The sequence below is a fragment of the Ursus maritimus genome, unplaced genomic scaffold (assembly GCF_017311325.1).
Source record: "Ursus maritimus isolate PB19 unplaced genomic scaffold, ASM1731132v1 scaffold_3, whole genome shotgun sequence".
NCBI classification, from domain to species: Eukaryota; Metazoa; Chordata; class Mammalia; order Carnivora; family Ursidae; genus Ursus; species Ursus maritimus.
The window spans coordinates 85118469-85135061 of NW_024425563.1; the positions used below are offsets into that span (position 1 = coordinate 85118469).

Consider the following 16593-nt stretch of genomic DNA (forward strand, 5'->3'; position numbering starts at 1 on the left):
TGGAAATTATAACTGTTTCTATATGACTATTATCAAGTCAGAATCACAACTTTCTTACAGTTTTATATGGTCAGATCTTGGTCATACAAGGGTAGCATTTATCTATTACAACAATGATAGGATTTCTGATTGCCAAATGTGTGTATGTTGTCCTAAAGCCATAAAAAATGCACTTGGCATGGGCATAATGAATTTAACATGAACAAAAATATTAATCTGAAACTGAAGCATCCTAATAAATTCTTTTGGGTCTAGAATTTTAGTAGGAATGCAGGTGTCAAGATATACTTCCTGATGCAGGAGCAAAATAACCAGTTCCGGCTTTTGTTACATAGGTAGACACAGGTTGCCTGTGCTACATGGATTCTTAGCGTAAAATTTAAAATGCCAGAAATCTCTTAAATCCATGTTTATTATTAGTGGTTATCAACAATCTAATGCTGTCAGGCACTAAACTACATATTCGCAGACAATGAAATAATTTACAGACGAAGCAAGTTCATCAAGAACATGTAGGTTGTAGAGACGCCTGGATGGCTCAGTTGGTGGAGCATGCGACTCTTGATCTTGGGGTTGTGAGTTCGAGCCTCATGGTGGGTGTGGCAACTACTTAAAAATAAAATCTTTAAAAAAATAAAATCTAAACAACAAAAAAGCCACGTAGGTTCTAACAGGTGAGCATGAACAGGAAAGGAAGTCATCAGACTGCATCACACTTGCTTTCTCATTCCCGCTTTTTATGTCCAACTAGGAAGAAAAAAACAGCTTTTTTTTTGTTTTTTAAAAAGAAACCAAATACTTTTTCTAACCCTAATCCCACCTAAAAGTGAGATAAGGAAGACGAGGTTTTTACTAATGGTCTAGTTTTCAATTTGGGATTAGTTGGTAATAGCTGAGTCCAGTCCAATCTGAGACTTTTTTGCCAGTCACTTCCCTCCTTGAGAGGACTTCCTCGAAACAGAAAAGGAAAAAATAAGTCTTGAGCGTCACTAGCAAAGAAATCTAAATTAATTAAAAAAAAAAAAAAAGAAATCATCTTGTCACATTCCATCCTCTTTTCCAGTCTTATCTCTTCATGTATTGCATGCAAGCCTAGTCAAACTGGTTTCTTGTAGTTTAAACACATGTCCTTTATTCCTGTTCTATGCCTTTGCACATAAAGCTATGCCAAGTACAAATATGTTGCACTTCACTGCCCATAACCTGTCACTAATGAAATTCACAAACATTTTGCCTCCTAGTCCAAAAATGTGATTTCCTCTGTGAAACACATTACCTGTGAGCAGGGGTTCTGCTTGAACATTTATAGTTATACCCACATGGCTTAATCCTAAACTAGATTATAAACTAATAGTGTAAAGGCCTAGTCCTGGCTTGCACAATAACAGGTACAAATATTTCAGCAAGAGGAACGTGACAGAAACCAGATTTGAGAGCTAGTAAAACTGGCAAAATATGTGTCCAAAAAAGTGGGGGGGAAAAACACCTCAAAGTTTTTAACATGATAGTACGGAATAAATCAGAGCATGTTGCATTCAATTTCGTATTTCACTGACTTGCTATTACCATAAACATAGGTATGGCAAAATTTTCAGGCACCTGGCATCAAAGCTAATTATCTTATTTGTGCAACAAAACTGGGTACCTATTCTAGGCCAGGAACTTTGCACTTTAGCTATGAAGATGAATGAGACACTGCCTGTCATCATCTCATTAGTCAATAGAAAAGAGAACATATGGGGGGGCCTGGGTTGCTCAGTCGGTTAAGTGCCTGACTCTTGATCTCAGGGTCCTGTGTTCAGGCCCTGCACTGGGCTGGCTCCATGGTGGGCATGGAGCCTACTTATTTTTTTAAAGATTTTATTTATTTGCCAGAGAGAAAGCACAAGCAGGGCGAGTGGCAGGCAAAGGTAGAAGCAGGCTCCCCACCAAGCAAGGAGCCTGATGTGGGACTCGATTCCAGGACACTGGGACCATGACCTGAGCCGAAGGCAGACACTTAACTGAGCCATCCAGGTGCCCCTGGAAGAGCAAATATTAAAACCTGTGTCATCTTTTTTTAAAAAAGATTTTAATTTATTCACTTGAGAGAGTGAATTAGGAAGAGAGACCAGGAGTGGGGGGAGGGGCAGAGGGAGCAGCAGACTCCCTGCTGAGCAGGGAGCCTGACATGGGGCTCTATCCCAGGACCTTGGGATCATGACCTGAGCTGAAGGCAGATGCTTAACCAACTGAGCCACCCAACTGCCTGAAACTTGGGTCATTTTAACTTTAGTGGTGTTCATGATCCTCAATCTCTGGCAACTATTTGCAGAGTTTTTAGCAAAAAAGGTGTGCTTTGGAAAGATGTTTGATCATTAAGCTAGAAGGGTACAAGAGAATCATTAACCAAAAAATGAAATTCAAGAAATAAAGTAGAGAGAGAAAAAGTTCAGTTTTGAATTTGTTTAGTTTGAATTCTAGAATCCTCAGTAAGTAAAGATGTGGAAATTGATTAACACAACTGGTGAAAAGGTGGCTGGGGACATAGCACTGGGAAATACCAACAGTTACGCGGAAGAAACTAAAGAAAACAGGAAAGACAGAAGTAGCAACTAACAAAGCGTAGCATATAGAGTTTCAACAAGGTGTATATATATACACTTGTATTTTTAAGATTTGAGAGCAAGAGAGGTGGGGGGGGCGCGGACGGTGGAGGACAAGCAGACTCCACACTGAGCATGGAGCCAGATGTGGGGCTCCATCCCAGAACCCTGAGATCATTACCTGAGCCAAAATCAAGAGTCAGACGCTCGACTGATTGAGCTACTCAAGTGTCCCTCAACAGGATATATTCTTTTTTTTTTAAGATTTTATTTATTTATGCGACAGAGAGACAGCCAGAGAGAGGGAACACAGCAGGGGAGTGGGAGAGGAAGAAGCAGGCTCCCAGTGGAGGAGCCCGATGTGGGACTCGATCCCGGAACGCAGGGATCACGCTCTGAGCTGAAGGCAGACGCTTAACGACTGCGCTACCCAGGCGCCCCAACAAGATATATTCTAAGCAATTAAATACTACAGGGTTAGAAGACCAACCACATCGGGAGCACATAATATAGAACTTTAAAAATGTTACATATGCAGACAACTGCATATAATTCTTCCTTATTCCCCAGGAATATGAATCCTGATGTCTGATCTTATGAGAAGAGCTCCTCTTTTAATTTTTAAAGGATTCTTCAATCATCCATTTGATGTATCATCTTATCCTTTTACTCCCATTTGCCCTTTAACTTGCCATAAAGTGAGAACATGGGAATAAAGAGAGTAGCCACAGGATGTCTTGCACAGATGTGGTCAGACAAGTTGTGTTTAGGACAGAGAAGAGGTGCCTACGCTACCATACTATTGTTATCATGTGCACTTGAGAATAATGAGTATTTCTGCTGCCTTTTCAGGTTTCAACTACAGAATGTGAAAAATTCCATTTCTTGCATATGTAAGTTTTTGGGGTGCCTGCTGGCTCAGTTGGAAACCATGTGACTCTTGATCTTGGGGGTGCTGAATATGAGCCCTGCATTGGGTGGAGATTACTTAAATAAAACTTAAAAAATAAGTTTTCTTCAGGAAGGAGTGTGTTACCTTACCATAGCTTTCCTTCGTGAAAAATCTGAATACTAGGGATAAGACTAAACTGGAGGAATAGGTTCCCTCTTTATCTGGAAACATTAAAATTTATCAAAAAGACAATGGGAACCAGGCATTGGTCATAACGTGTATGTGATGGAGAGGTGCAGATCGGTCAGAGTGAATTCATTTTTTACATGTAAAAAGAAGAGGTTTAGGGGTACCTGGGTGGCTCAGTCATTAAGCATCTGCCTTCGGCTCAGGGCGTGATCCCAGAGTCCTGGGATCGAGCCCCACATCAGGCTCCTCTGCTGGGAGCCTGCTTCTTCCTCTCCCACTCCCCCTACCTATGTTCCCTCTCTCACTGGCTCTCTGTCAAAAAAATTAAATCTTTAAAAAAAAAAAAAAAAGTTTATAGGGGCACCTGGGTGGCTCAGTAGGTTACACACCTGCCTTCAGCTCAGGTCATGATGCAGGAGTCCTGGGGTCAAGCCCAATGGCAGGCTCCCTGCTCAGGGGGTAGTCTGCCTCTCTCGCTGCCCCTCTCTCTGCTCTTTCTCTAATAAATATATTCTTAAAACAAAAAGAAGTTGTTTATAAATTCCTACATGGTTAGTTAAGTTCTGATCTACCTATAATTCAAGTGTCTAACAAATCAGTAGCAATTTTCCCTAGTTCAGAGTTGGATATATAATAGCTAAACCATCTCGTGCTCACCAAACATTTGGGTTGTTACTTTACTCCTTAGGAATCAAGTCACTGGTTGTTGAACAACCTGGTTTTAAAGAGTTAACCAAGCAGTGTGTGTTTTCCAGAGTTATCAGAACTGGTTTATGCTATTTTACTTTCTAAAGAAAGAAGAAACCTAAAGTAGGTGATGCATACTGAAAACCTCAGGTTTCAAAAAATTTCCACTCATTGGAGAGTCATTTAAAATTTAAGGGTACTTTAAAATGTAATCGTCTGTGGATTACAGAATAATCTAAAAGCAAAAGGTATCCTTAGGATAGTTATGAACAAATTATTTTTACTATGACTAACAAGACTCAGGTAACTATGTACTGGTATATAATTTATTTTTATTCATTTTATTTTTTAAAAACGTGAGTGTAGTTGACATATGTTACATTAGTTTCACTATACAACAGGGATCTGATAAGATTATACATTATGCTATGCTCACAAGTGTAGCCTACTATCTGTCACCATACAACACTATCAGAGTATCACTGACTATATTCCTTCTGCTGCACATTCTTTCCTGTGACTTTATTCCATATAATTTAGCCATCTAAAGAAAACAAATGAAATCTGTTCCCACTCTTAGAACTAAAATGTGAACACATCCACTTTCTTGTTAGATCAGTCTCCTATGAAGACTGAATACACTCAGCTTTGACACTCATCTTTTAAAACTACCGAATTTAAAATAATTATTTTTCTTGAAAGTCAGCTGTTTTTTCACTTCAAATCCAGGCAACATGCATGCATGTTTTTGTAATGTCTTATATACTACACCTCCTTACTCCTACTCTCATTCAGGTTCTTACTCGTCTACATTAATGGCTCTTAAGTGTCAGTCCCTTCCCCTAAGGTTGAAGGGTAAATAAGATTTCAAACAGGGGCGCCTGGGTAGCTCAGTTGTTAAGTGTCTGCCTTTGGCTCAGGGCATGATCCCAGGGTCCTGGGATCGAGCCCCACATCGGGCTCCTCTGCTGGGAGCCTGCTTCTTCCTCTCCCACTCCCTCTGCTTGTGTTCCCTCTCTCGGTGTGTCTCTCTCTGTGTCAAATAAATAAATAAGATCTTAAAAAAAAAAACACACACAAAAACACAAGTCCTAACACATTTCACTGTCCTGTGCCTCCGCTTAAAACTAAGTCTTCATTCAGACAGTATAACTTGGACAAAGAATATAAACTTTAGCGAGGTCAGAGAAGAGAGAGTGGTGTTGAAATCACTGCTCTTGGGGCGCTTGGGTGGCACAGTTGTTAAGCGTCTGCCTTCGGCTCAGGGCGTGAGCCCAGCGTTCTGGGATCGAGCCCCACATCAGGCTTCTCCGCTAAGAGGCTGCTTCTTCCTCTCCTACTCCCCCTGCTTGTGTTCCCTCTCTTGCTGGCTGGCTCTCTGTCAAATAAATAAATACAATCTTAAAAAAAAAAAAGGAAATCACTGCTCTGCCAACCTCAGGTAAGTAGCACTTAACAGAGATGAAGTACGTACAATAGTATGAAATATGTTTCTGGGCACTCAGCATTCCTTTTTGGGGGTGATGAGACTCATTAGCAGTTAAAGATTATGAGTGTTTAAATTACAACTTTCCAACAACTCTCCACTCTTGCTAAACTAGTAGGAGTGACCCACTACAGCTTACCTTGCTAATTTAAAGCAAAAACTGTTATTCCTAAATCCTTAATTCCATCCATTATATCCTTACTTACTAACCAGTGATCTTTTCCTTCTTTGATGTTAGCTGTTAGCAACAAACCAACCTATACAAAAAGAAATGGAAGTGGCATTAAAACTGAGCTAAATTTAAAAAGGTAGAATAAAAGTTGGAAGAAACCAGCACGTAAACATTTAGATAAAAATGTTTCAAAAGTTCTAATTACCATAGTTTATCTTGCCAACCTAACTGAAAATATAAGGGCTGGGAATTATGTTTTGTGTCTTAAATACGGTAGGAATGCCAATTATTTTATTCAAATTAGAGCTGGAGTTCCAGTTTGTCCCAGGAACAAAGCATTCAGAGGGGAAAAACCAGATTATAATTTTAAATTTGAGACACAAATATCAATATACTTTGGGAGGGGCACTTCAAAAAATACTTTTAAGGATAAGGAATATTAAGTGACATAATCTCTTAGAATAAATTTCTATATAATTTAACTCGATTTAAGTTTTAGTTCATTTACTCTAGGTCAATAACCAATTTATTAGGACCAGTACTGTTTAAGAGATAGTTGTTCAGTGAAGGTATATTCTCTACCTCGGAAAGACAAGGCTGACCATACTGCTGTTTTGTCGTGTGCTTACAACAAAGGAACAACAACAACAAAAAACACACCCAAACCCAATTTTCTTTTATAATACAAATACAAGAAAAACTCTGCACACTTCAATGCTTATGGCAAACAGGCAAGGAATGGAAAAGGCCATAAATACTTATAAGAGAACAAAACACAATCACAAGCTCTAAATAGGGCAAGCACAGCTGTGAAACTAGGTACATTCAGAAATTTTGTTCTGTAAATTACCACTCACTGTGAGCAAAAGGACCTCCAATAGATTTCTTAGCTCTTCACTGGCTCCATTTTTACATTAAAGTTTACAATTCACACTGAATATTAAAGAGCCCATTTTCTACACCTACTGTTAAATCATTGCAGAGAACTCTAGAACAGTGGGCTTTTGCTAGCTTCCTATTTGCATCATTCAGGTGGAAGAAGAGTACTATTAGTTTCTCTATTTTCCAAATCAAACTCCATACTTAAAGATGTTTCAAATTTGAGTAATTAACAGGGAGAGTATGGGCCTGATATTTTTAAGGACTTTGAGAGACCCCAGCCAAGATAGACACCTAACAGACTGAGCCACCCAGGCGCCCCAATTTTTTTTTTTTTTTAAAGATTTGAGAGAGAGAGAGCGCATGCGCACTTTCGTACAGAGGGAGGGGTGGCTCCATCTCAGGACCCTGAGACCATGACCTGAGCTGAACCCAAGAATTCATACTGAATGATGCTCAACCGACTAAGCCACCCAGGCAACCCTAGACCTGATCTTTTTGAATAACAGAAGGCAGTTAACTTTTGAAATGTTTTTTGAATACTCAGGAATAAACCTATCTTTCTCTTAAGAAAACCAATCAAGTTGATTCAAGGTATCCAAAGCCCTGAAAACTTTTTTTGAGCACTACTTTCAAATACGAATTTTAGGTTTAGTGTTAACATACATAACACCTTGCCCAGGAAGAACGAGATAGCATTAAATTCATTTTTCAGGAAGTTAAACCAATCAGGTGGTATGTTTAACCATCACAATTTAAGGTATATTTAATGGTTTCAGTTCAATTCTCAGACATAGATCTTTTCGTTCTACACTTAGGCAACACTCAAGTCAGGGGTGGGGCAGAGAAAAACTCCATATAAAAACAAAATCCAGTGAAGTCCCTTATAATTCTGAGTATTTTCTTACTTTGAACTTGAAAAGATAGACAATCACTATTCAAAAATACCCCAAAAGCTTTAACAGCAAAGGGTCATCAATGTTTATAAAACTCAAATCTGACTCTTAGAATTCTTATTAAGGAGCTCCATTTTACATGCAATTTTAATAAGCCCTATTACTGGAATGCCAATCTCATAATACATGAAACACATGTAGGTACCAGAGGATGGCACATGGACACTTATAAATGACAGCAAGAAAAATGACAAAATCTAAACTCAAGGGCACAAAAAATTGGGTTCTCTAGTATAAGAGCAAGCAGTACTAAATACTTTAATAAGCCCCAAACACATCAAAGAATTATAAACCCAAATAATCACTGGTGTTTATATACTGAAGCTTGTAGATTAAAATGGCCTCCAGATTTGAGAAATACGCTGTTGAAAAATAAAGCCAGTTTTGTTTCCCATCTTTCTGGAGGCAGAAATAGCCCATCAGCAGCCCCTTGTCCCCTCTCATATAAGGTAAAGGTGAGAAAAACTCGCCTGTGAGCCTCTGAATCCTTCATTTCCTCATCAAACCCTGGTGGTCAAGTGTTTTTGAAAAAGTATGAAAGCTATGTTTTACAGTTTGCACTGAAGTTTATTAATAGAGTGTTATCCACCTAAAAAAACAACACACCGCCACAAAAAACTTGTACACCTGAAATGCCAACCAAGTGTCAAGCACTGGGCTAGGTCATTAATGTAAAGAATGGTTCATAGGACTTGGGAGCAAGAATTTGGAAGTTTCAGGAGGCAAAGTCTCAAGTTATCCAGGAGTGGGAAGAAATACTTCGGGTGGTGTGGACAGACACACAAACGTATGAAACAGTACTCCCTATGTATTTTACCAATTAGGGGATGTCTGCCACCTGAAGGCAGTTATAAAACTTCCAATTATATAACAGATGATTTGAATAAAAATATAGGAAAGCTGGGGTATGGTTTACTCAAATAATGAAATAGGATGAGAAGCAAAAATTTTTTGAGGGGATGGGTGAACAAAGTTCTTTGGAATCTAGTACCAAGCTCAGTATTTTTAATGGGAGTTGAGGAAGCCTGTGGGCCCCCCTGTATACCTTAACATTGCACTTACAGCTAAGATAAAAATTTAGGCCTTACTGGAGAGTCATAGGCACAAAAGAAATTCCCCAGAGATAACATGTAACACAAGAAGGTAGTCCAAGAAGTAATTCCAAGTAGTAGTTAAAACGCCACAGGAACGTGGCAAAAGAAAAACTAGAGCTCAAGATCTGGCAATTAGTAATAATGTGGACAAGCTGATGAAAAAGGATGTTTATTAGATTGAAAAATGGCCTCTCTTCCTTATTAAGGCAAAGGGAAGCTAGGAAGACTGAAAATTACCTTAAAAACCTGACTTCATATTCGGTCCCCTTTTCCTGAGCCAAAATAAAAGCTACTATGACAGTTAAGGGAAACACAACTTATACATGACAAAAAATCCTCTAAGTTATTCAAGCAAGAGTTCTTCTATGCAAAATGCCCATTTTCTATTCACAATGGAAAAACACTTTGAACTCTAAAATCTTTGTACTACTTAATATTTACAGTTTAATTACAGGCTTTTCAGTTCATTCATACTGTTCCTTCACTGAAAAAGCCACAAAAACTAGCCAAGGGTTTAAGTATAAACAAATGAATTAAAAAATCTTGTTTTCGAACTACGAAGTCTGCAACTAACACTAAAGGAAATAACATAACCTTGACCTGAGTTAAACCCGACTTTTCAGGTCCAGCAAACGTTTCCTCCTAGCAGATGTGTTCTGTCAAAAAGCCAGCCAGGTTTCACTGCAAATGTCTTTGTTGTGTGTAACTCTCTGCTCTCAACACCACCCAAGGGGAGAAGCCTTTTGAATTTTCACTAGTTTCGTTAATGGCTACCTTGCTTGTTTGGCCAAGTGAGAATAATCAAAAACAAAACTAGTATTTCTTACTGAATCTTCCAAGATGAACTACTTAAAAACTTTTGAACTAAAGATCTTCAACTAAGAAGGTTTCTAAAACTAAAGTCCATACTTCTACAGAAGTGATTTAGAGAGGTAGGCTTCATAATGGTGCAAGAATCATAATATTTACCGAAAGTGATTTCATCTTTTATTTTTAAAAACCACAGTTAAGAAGCGACAGAAAGACAAAAGTATTGAAAACATCCTTACTTCATATAGATTACAACACTAGCAGCTTTTATTGTTATTACTAATCAGGCCTAAATTCAAAAAGAAAAGCACAGCCACTAAGATTACACTTGTAGAATATAGACAGGGAGGATATGAGAAGTACAGAGGGAAGGAACAGAAAGCCTGAAAAGGGTCCTCAAAATTCAGATGGTAACTTTTAGGAAATTTTCAGTGTTCCTGGATGTTATTTACACCTTTTACGCTTGCTTCCAAATTTGGTAAATATTTTTCTACTGGGATCTGAGAAACTTTACGTCTTCTCAGAAAATAACTGATCCTTCTTGACGTTGTGGCCCAGCTAGTCTCTCCTTTTCACTCAGTCCAGTGGCCCTCAGGGACTCACAGTTGATCGCGACTCCCACATTAGGAACCTGCCACCTTACGTAAGTACTTTGCAAGGAGAAAGGTAGATAAGAAAATAGGGCACCAAACCTTCTCCTCCACCAACAGCCGTCACACCCCAGAAGGAGTGTCCCTCCGGGGCTTTCCCCCGGGAGCCGCAGCTGTAAGCTATAAGGGGGGAGGGGAAGCGTTCTCAAACAGTCATCTCTTCCTCTTCAGGCCGCCAACGCCGACCGCACCACAGTCTCCTCCGCCCAAGCCCTTTCCCCTCCCCCGCACCAGCCTGGGTCGGAGCCAAACCCCACAGGAATGCAGCCCGGTCACATGCGCTGCGGCGGCGGTGGACGTGCCTCTCCCCCCGCGCCCCAAGGAGACCCAGCGCCATCTTGCCCTGACGCAGTTACAAAAAGTCATGGGAGGAATTGTGTCTCCTCGTCCGCGCCAGCGCCCCAAAGTTTCGCAGAGGCCGAGCCGGGGCCCTCACCTCGCGCAGGGACAGGAGAAAATACTCAGGGAAGAGCCTTGAGATTCTCTTCGCCACTGCTTGGTTCCATATCAGCCGCGGCAGCAACGATCACCATCGTCACTTCTCCCTCTCTGCCTTTGCAACAGCCTCCCCAGACGGCTCTGGCCCCACCCGCTGCTGCAGCATGAAGTCATCACTAGCCAATCGGGACGCGGCCGACAGAACACATCAGGCACCGATTGGCTGCGCGAACCGCCTCTGCCTCTCCCCACTCGGCTTACCAAGCGCTCCTGGTCTCCGTGGAGCGAGAAGGCGGAAACCGCCATTTCGGGGGAAAGACCCCGAAAACAAGAACCGGAATCACCGTGTTATTTTAGTGGGGAAACCCTTGTTTTATTCTTTGGCCTCCCCCTTTTTTTCTTCGAGATAACCGTCTCTCTGTCCCTCCCTCGTTTAATCACCACCACATAAAGGAACTCCCGCTCCCCACCCCGCACATTGTCCCGCCGGCGGGGAAATCCTTCCCCGGGGCTAAAAGTAGGAGGCAGCGACGGCAACTGCACCGACGGCAACGGCAGCTTTTTACCCCGATACACGGTGGCAGGAAAGCGGCGCTGACGGTGGCTGTACTTTTCTTGCTGCTTCTCCCCCCGACCTCTTCCGTTTCTCGCTCCTCCATCGAGACGGCGCTGGACGCTCCAGCTCCGCTTTTATCCGGTGCCCGGAGTCTGCGCACTGGAGCCTCCTCAGCCCCTAGTGGGCGTCGAGTGACACCCCAACCGAGTTCACCCAGCGCTGGAGGCCAGACTGGGGAGGGGGAGGGGGAAACTGAGACTGAGACTGAGGTTGTTTGGGGAGTGGGAGAAAGTGCATCGCTTTAGGAGGGTGAGGTGAGGGGGGCCGTTCCCAGGGCCTACAGTCCTTATCCTTCCACCCAGTAGTGGCGTGCCCAAGCTCGCCGATATCCAAACTTGAGGGCTGCTCAGGGAAAAGGGGTAAAGAACCAATCCCACCAAATACCGAAACTTCCCCAAACCTTCTGAGAATTGTTGAATGCACCTGTTGTGAAAAAGACGGAGATTCTGCCCACCTCTCTGCCTCCAGTTGGCTATCTTCAAGCCTCTGTGGGAGAGGCAACGGCGGGCGGCAGCCCACAAGCAAAATGGCGGCGGGCAGCTTCGTCCCCTCCCCCTCTGCCCCTGCGGAGCGGGGCGGGCGGGCCCCGTGCACTTGCCGCCGCGGCCGCCGCCGCCGCCGCCGCCGCCGCCGCGGCCGCCGCCGCCGTCGCCGCCATTTTCCCAGAGCGAGAGGCAGTGACACTGAGCGGGCGCAGGGGGCCGAGTCGGAGACCGTACCTGAGTTCGGGAGCGGCCACAGAGGGGGCATAGACACTCTGAGCAGCCTTGCCGTCGCCTCTGCGTTCCTGTTGACTGTCTGGGTGCCCCCTCCCCTACTCCTTGATTGCTGGTGAAGAGGCTGCGCGCTGCTGTTTGGGGAGGGGGTGTGTGGAACCGGGTCCTGTGTCCGCAGTGGCTGCTGTCGGGGGGTCGTCTGTTCGCGGAGGTGTGGAGAGACTCCTTGGGGGTCGAGCAGATAACGGGGTTCGGGTGTCTGGTGTGTGAACATCACAGGTCAGTGCCTGTCGTCTCCTTGGGAGTTCTTGGGGTTTGCGGGGTGGAGGGACGCGTGTTTCAAGGGGGAAGGGGCTCTCTCATTTTTATCCTTCTGGGAGGGGGTTTGGGGGAGTCGACGTTGACTCTCAGGTGTCTGGGCTGGAGCAAGACGCTGCTTATTTGAATCGAATTTATCCTTTCTCTTCCCTGACCCTAGAAAGGGAGCATTATGGCGGGTTTTAGGGTTGGGGAAAGGGGAAACTGGCAGTTAAACCCCCTTGAGAGTGGGAGTTAGGGAGGGGGCGCACTCCTCATTGGCAGCGGGTTAAGGCCGCTTGGGTGAGGAGGTAGGCTTGTGACTGTTAGTAGGGTTTGTGTCGAAGTGGTCCCAGGAGCTGCCAGCTCTCCCTTTCCTCGACCGCATCTTGTTCAGGTGCTGAAAAACCGTATAGGCCCCATTTTCTTCTTCTTCCATTAATTGCCTGGCATTCTGTGGTATAATTTTCTGGTAAATACCAAGAGGGTTAAAAGGACGCTCTGGGTCTCTGTCTCCCTTTGTGGGAGAACGAGACAGCTCCTCATCCTCTCCGGGAGAGGGTAAACCCGCCCCTGAGGTGGTCACCCCAGTACCCAGCCTTCTCAGTCTCCTCCCCCACTCCGCTTGCATTATCGCCGTCCTTTACTGTACCGGAGGCTTAGAATCCACAATATGGCACATTTCAGAAGAGCTTATTTTGACCAAGGGATTGGCACAAACACTGTGGCAGCAGATACAGAAAAGAAACAAACGGTTCACTGTGCTAAACGGGGGAGGGGGGGAGAAAAAAAACAATCCGGAGTGCTCTCTTCTGGCCTCAGTTCCGTAGAGATCCGTTCTTGCTAGAGTCTCTTAAGAATGGTATAATTTAAAGTCAAAGAGAAATCGCTAGAGTTCGCTTTGGAGTAAACACCGGGTTTTTTGTTTTGTTTTGTTTTGGGTTTTTTTTTGGTTTTTGTGGGGTTTTTTTTTTTCCCTTATTTCCCCTCCTTTTAGAGATGTGAATAACGTAAGGTGTTGGAGTTCTGGAGACCTTGGAGAGAATTAAGTGAGGTGCATTCAACTCGAGGCTGGAGACATCAATACCTAATTGGAAGATAGCCCCGTTTTTTCTTTTATTTTTCGAGATGGGAAGTAAAAAGTGAAATTTCCCTCTTTTGTCCTTTACAGATTCTAAAAATGGCGGCCCCAGGCTGATGTTGTGGTAATCTAATCAGCTCGGGTCCTCCACACCCCATGCAGTGCGTTTGTCTGCAGCATATTACAGGCTTATTATGTTTACATGAAAAGACTGTGCTGCTTTTCTTCCCCAAACAGTTTACAAAAATGTGTTGATTTTACTGCAAATTACAGTGCTGTGTTTTAGTTGATTAATTTTATTGGTTTTTCCTGAGAGGCAAATAAAATGACACCACTTTCGAAAAAAATAAAAACACTCAGGTAGCCTTAGAAATTTCAGTAGAGAGGGTAGGTGCTCTTAAACATTTAAAAAAATGTATTTGGGACAAGGAATAGTTTTTGCTCGGTTTAGTGCAGGTGTTTTTTATTCACTGTGCTAAAGTAAGTTAAAATGTTTAGTGAGTGTGTAACTGTAACATTTTGTGTGACTAGGTGTTTTAATTTAGAGTGAAATGTTTCCCATCCACCTCTTGACCAATTTTGTGAATTTTGGTTTTTGTACTCTTTCAGATTAATTTTTAGGGAGCTGTACAAACAAGCCTAAACCTGTTACTTCACTGGGTGTGGAAATGCTTGTTCTTCTCACTATTATATTTTGTATCCATTTTTCTCATATATTAAGCATTCCTTTAAGAATTTTCTAAGTTTGTATATTTTATGAAGTGTAGCTGCATGCTTTGCTGCCTTTTAAAATTGTTTTATAGTATACTATCAGAATTATGTAAGTAGAAAAGTAAGGCTTTACTTCTTGAAATCCACCCCCTCCCCCATGCCCATTTACCTATTTTAGCATGTGGAGCTTAGTCTGTTTTAATGACTTTAAATATAAGCCATACAGTAATATAGGATCTTGAATCCATTTTATGCTAATTTCAGAATCTAATAGATTGAGGCAGAAAATTAAATGGTGTCACTTAATAGTATTTTAAAAAGTGGGAATGATTAAAATTCATCTCTGTAGTGGGATGTTGATCTTTTCGGCCTGAACTCATCAGTGAGATATCAATGGGCCATTAATGGCATTTAATGACCATTCTGATATGGAATAACCAAAAGATGAGTGCCTTTCAATGCAGTAGTTCTTTAAAAGGTTGGAGAATATACGCCTTTTCATGATTTTTTTATTCCACTGTAAATTCTGCTCTAATATTTACGGTGGAACAAGAGAATCATTGAAGTTCATATACGAACTAGTTAACTTTCTGTTCTACAAAATAATTGTAGAAATAACTAGCTTAGAGAGTTTCATCATGGAAGACTAAGCACATAACCTTAGAATGTTTGAAATATTTTATTGTAAAATGATATGTTGTTGGGTAGTAGGAGTTTGTGTAGGGATTTCTGGTCAATACTCATTTTTATTATGCTCTGAGTGGTCATGGAAGTCTAGAATCCGTAACTGCTGTGTGAAGATTATGTATTTGTTTTATAGACTATGTGGTTAAGATCTGTGGTTCAGGAGGTTGGTACTTTAAACTTACTATCTAATGTAGGAAATCGGTATACTCTTAGGGAGATTTGGTTTATGTAGCCGTGGGAGGGAACGCTGTCTACACCCATTGTTTTTTCTTGATAGTGACCTTGATCAGGTCTAGACACACAAAGCATTTGGACTTATTTGCCTTCAAATAAACAATACCAAGTTGGAAATTATGAGAAAAGCTGCCTTCACGCTCTTAGCTTTCTTCATACTGGGCTGCTTCATTGCTTTGGATTTTGTTTGCTTGTTTTGATATATGTTTTATGTATATTGTACTTTACAAATAACATGGCTATAAATGTTTAGTTTTTGTTAATGTATACCCCATTGACTATATGTCCTTTATAATTGCAGAGGCAGATTTACTAAAAGGTTAGGCCTGGTGTTTTATTCTCAGTGAGTTTTGATGCAATAGGTCTCTTGGGGGAGAAAACTAGTTAAATGGTCTTTGTTCTTAGGGTAGCTGAGTTTTGAGGGATTAGGTGTTTATCTGTTTAAGTGGATTTGTAGAAAATCATAATGTAATTGGAGAGCAAATTTTATTTTTGGAGACTATATTTTGATCATACTTCCCTTTTGTTGTCAGTGTACATTATAGGATCCCTTTGATCTCAATTTAAGTTTAGAACCTTTACGGGGCTCCTCCATTTCCCTTTGACTCTTTAGATCTCTGATAACTCTCACAATTTTGGCTTGTCTGTCTTAACAGCTTCCAGCCAGAGAATTTTACCATGTATACCACAGTAAGCTTTAGGACTTCTTGGATCTAAAATGAGGAAGTGAGGATAAAAGCCAATTAATAATTTAGGAGAAATTCTTCCCTTTAACACGTACCTTAGTGGTCTTAGTGAAAGTCTAACTTCTTAAATTGGTTTCTTATTTCTAAGAATAATGTACCCATTTTCATGCATCAAAGTCTTACGCCTATGATTTTATTTTTAAAAGTGTGTTATGTAAATCCTAACAGCTCTGCTTTTCTGGAAGTTAATACTGGGACTTAAATGTGTGCTATTGAGTGTTTAAAATGGAGAAAACCAAAAAAACGTGGAAGAGCTATCAAAAACTGCTAAAGAAATATTGGTATGGAATTTTTGCAAAATATGCTGTATTTTTAAAAATACGTTCATAATGTGTAATTAGCTTTCATCTCCAAAGGATTGATTCACAGTAGAGAGTAGGTGCTCAATTATTTGTTGCATTTAAAGCTTTTCATTTAAGCAAGCACATCTCAAATATTCAGGGTGATCAGGGACTGTTCCTTGTCATATGTTAGAATAAATGTTTAATACATTCAGGGAGACTTTTTAGTGTTGCTGTAGAATTATTTTTACTGTATGGAAAATTACTCTTTTGTGTTGACTGGGAAAATAAGAAGGATACTATTTAGATATATAAATGTTGGTTTTTAGGCTGAGTTTAAAATTGGAGTGGCTGTCTCTTTTTTATTGGCTTTTGTAATGTACAGG

General features: G+C 41.4%; 1 protein-coding gene and 1 long non-coding RNA gene across 4 annotated transcripts in view; one reads left to right on the forward strand and one right to left on the reverse strand.

Annotated features, from left to right (window-relative positions):
- Window positions 1-394: 394 nt before the first annotated feature.
- Window positions 395-12062, reverse strand: LOC103674649. Of its 3 annotated transcripts, none has more exons than XR_571695.2 (3): window positions 11878-12039; window positions 10837-11625; window positions 395-747 (listed from the first exon to the last, which is right to left on the reverse strand). It is a non-coding gene; the product is annotated as an uncharacterized LOC103674649 (long non-coding RNA). The 3 variants fall into 3 exon arrangements; XR_571694.2 differs by lacking the exon at window positions 395-747 and adding an exon at window positions 5693-5731; XR_571693.2 differs by lacking the exon at window positions 395-747 and having other exon boundaries at window positions 9996-11625; window positions 11878-12062.
- Window positions 12063-12065: 3 nt separating this feature from the next.
- The window catches only part of KMT2E (lysine methyltransferase 2E (inactive)), a 95100-nt gene continuing 90572 nt past the window's right edge, over window positions 12066-16593 (forward strand). The window contains exon 1 of the mRNA XM_040644362.1: window positions 12066-12449. The gene's annotated coding sequence lies outside the window, so the exon portion shown is untranslated. The remainder of the gene's footprint in view (window positions 12450-16593) is intronic.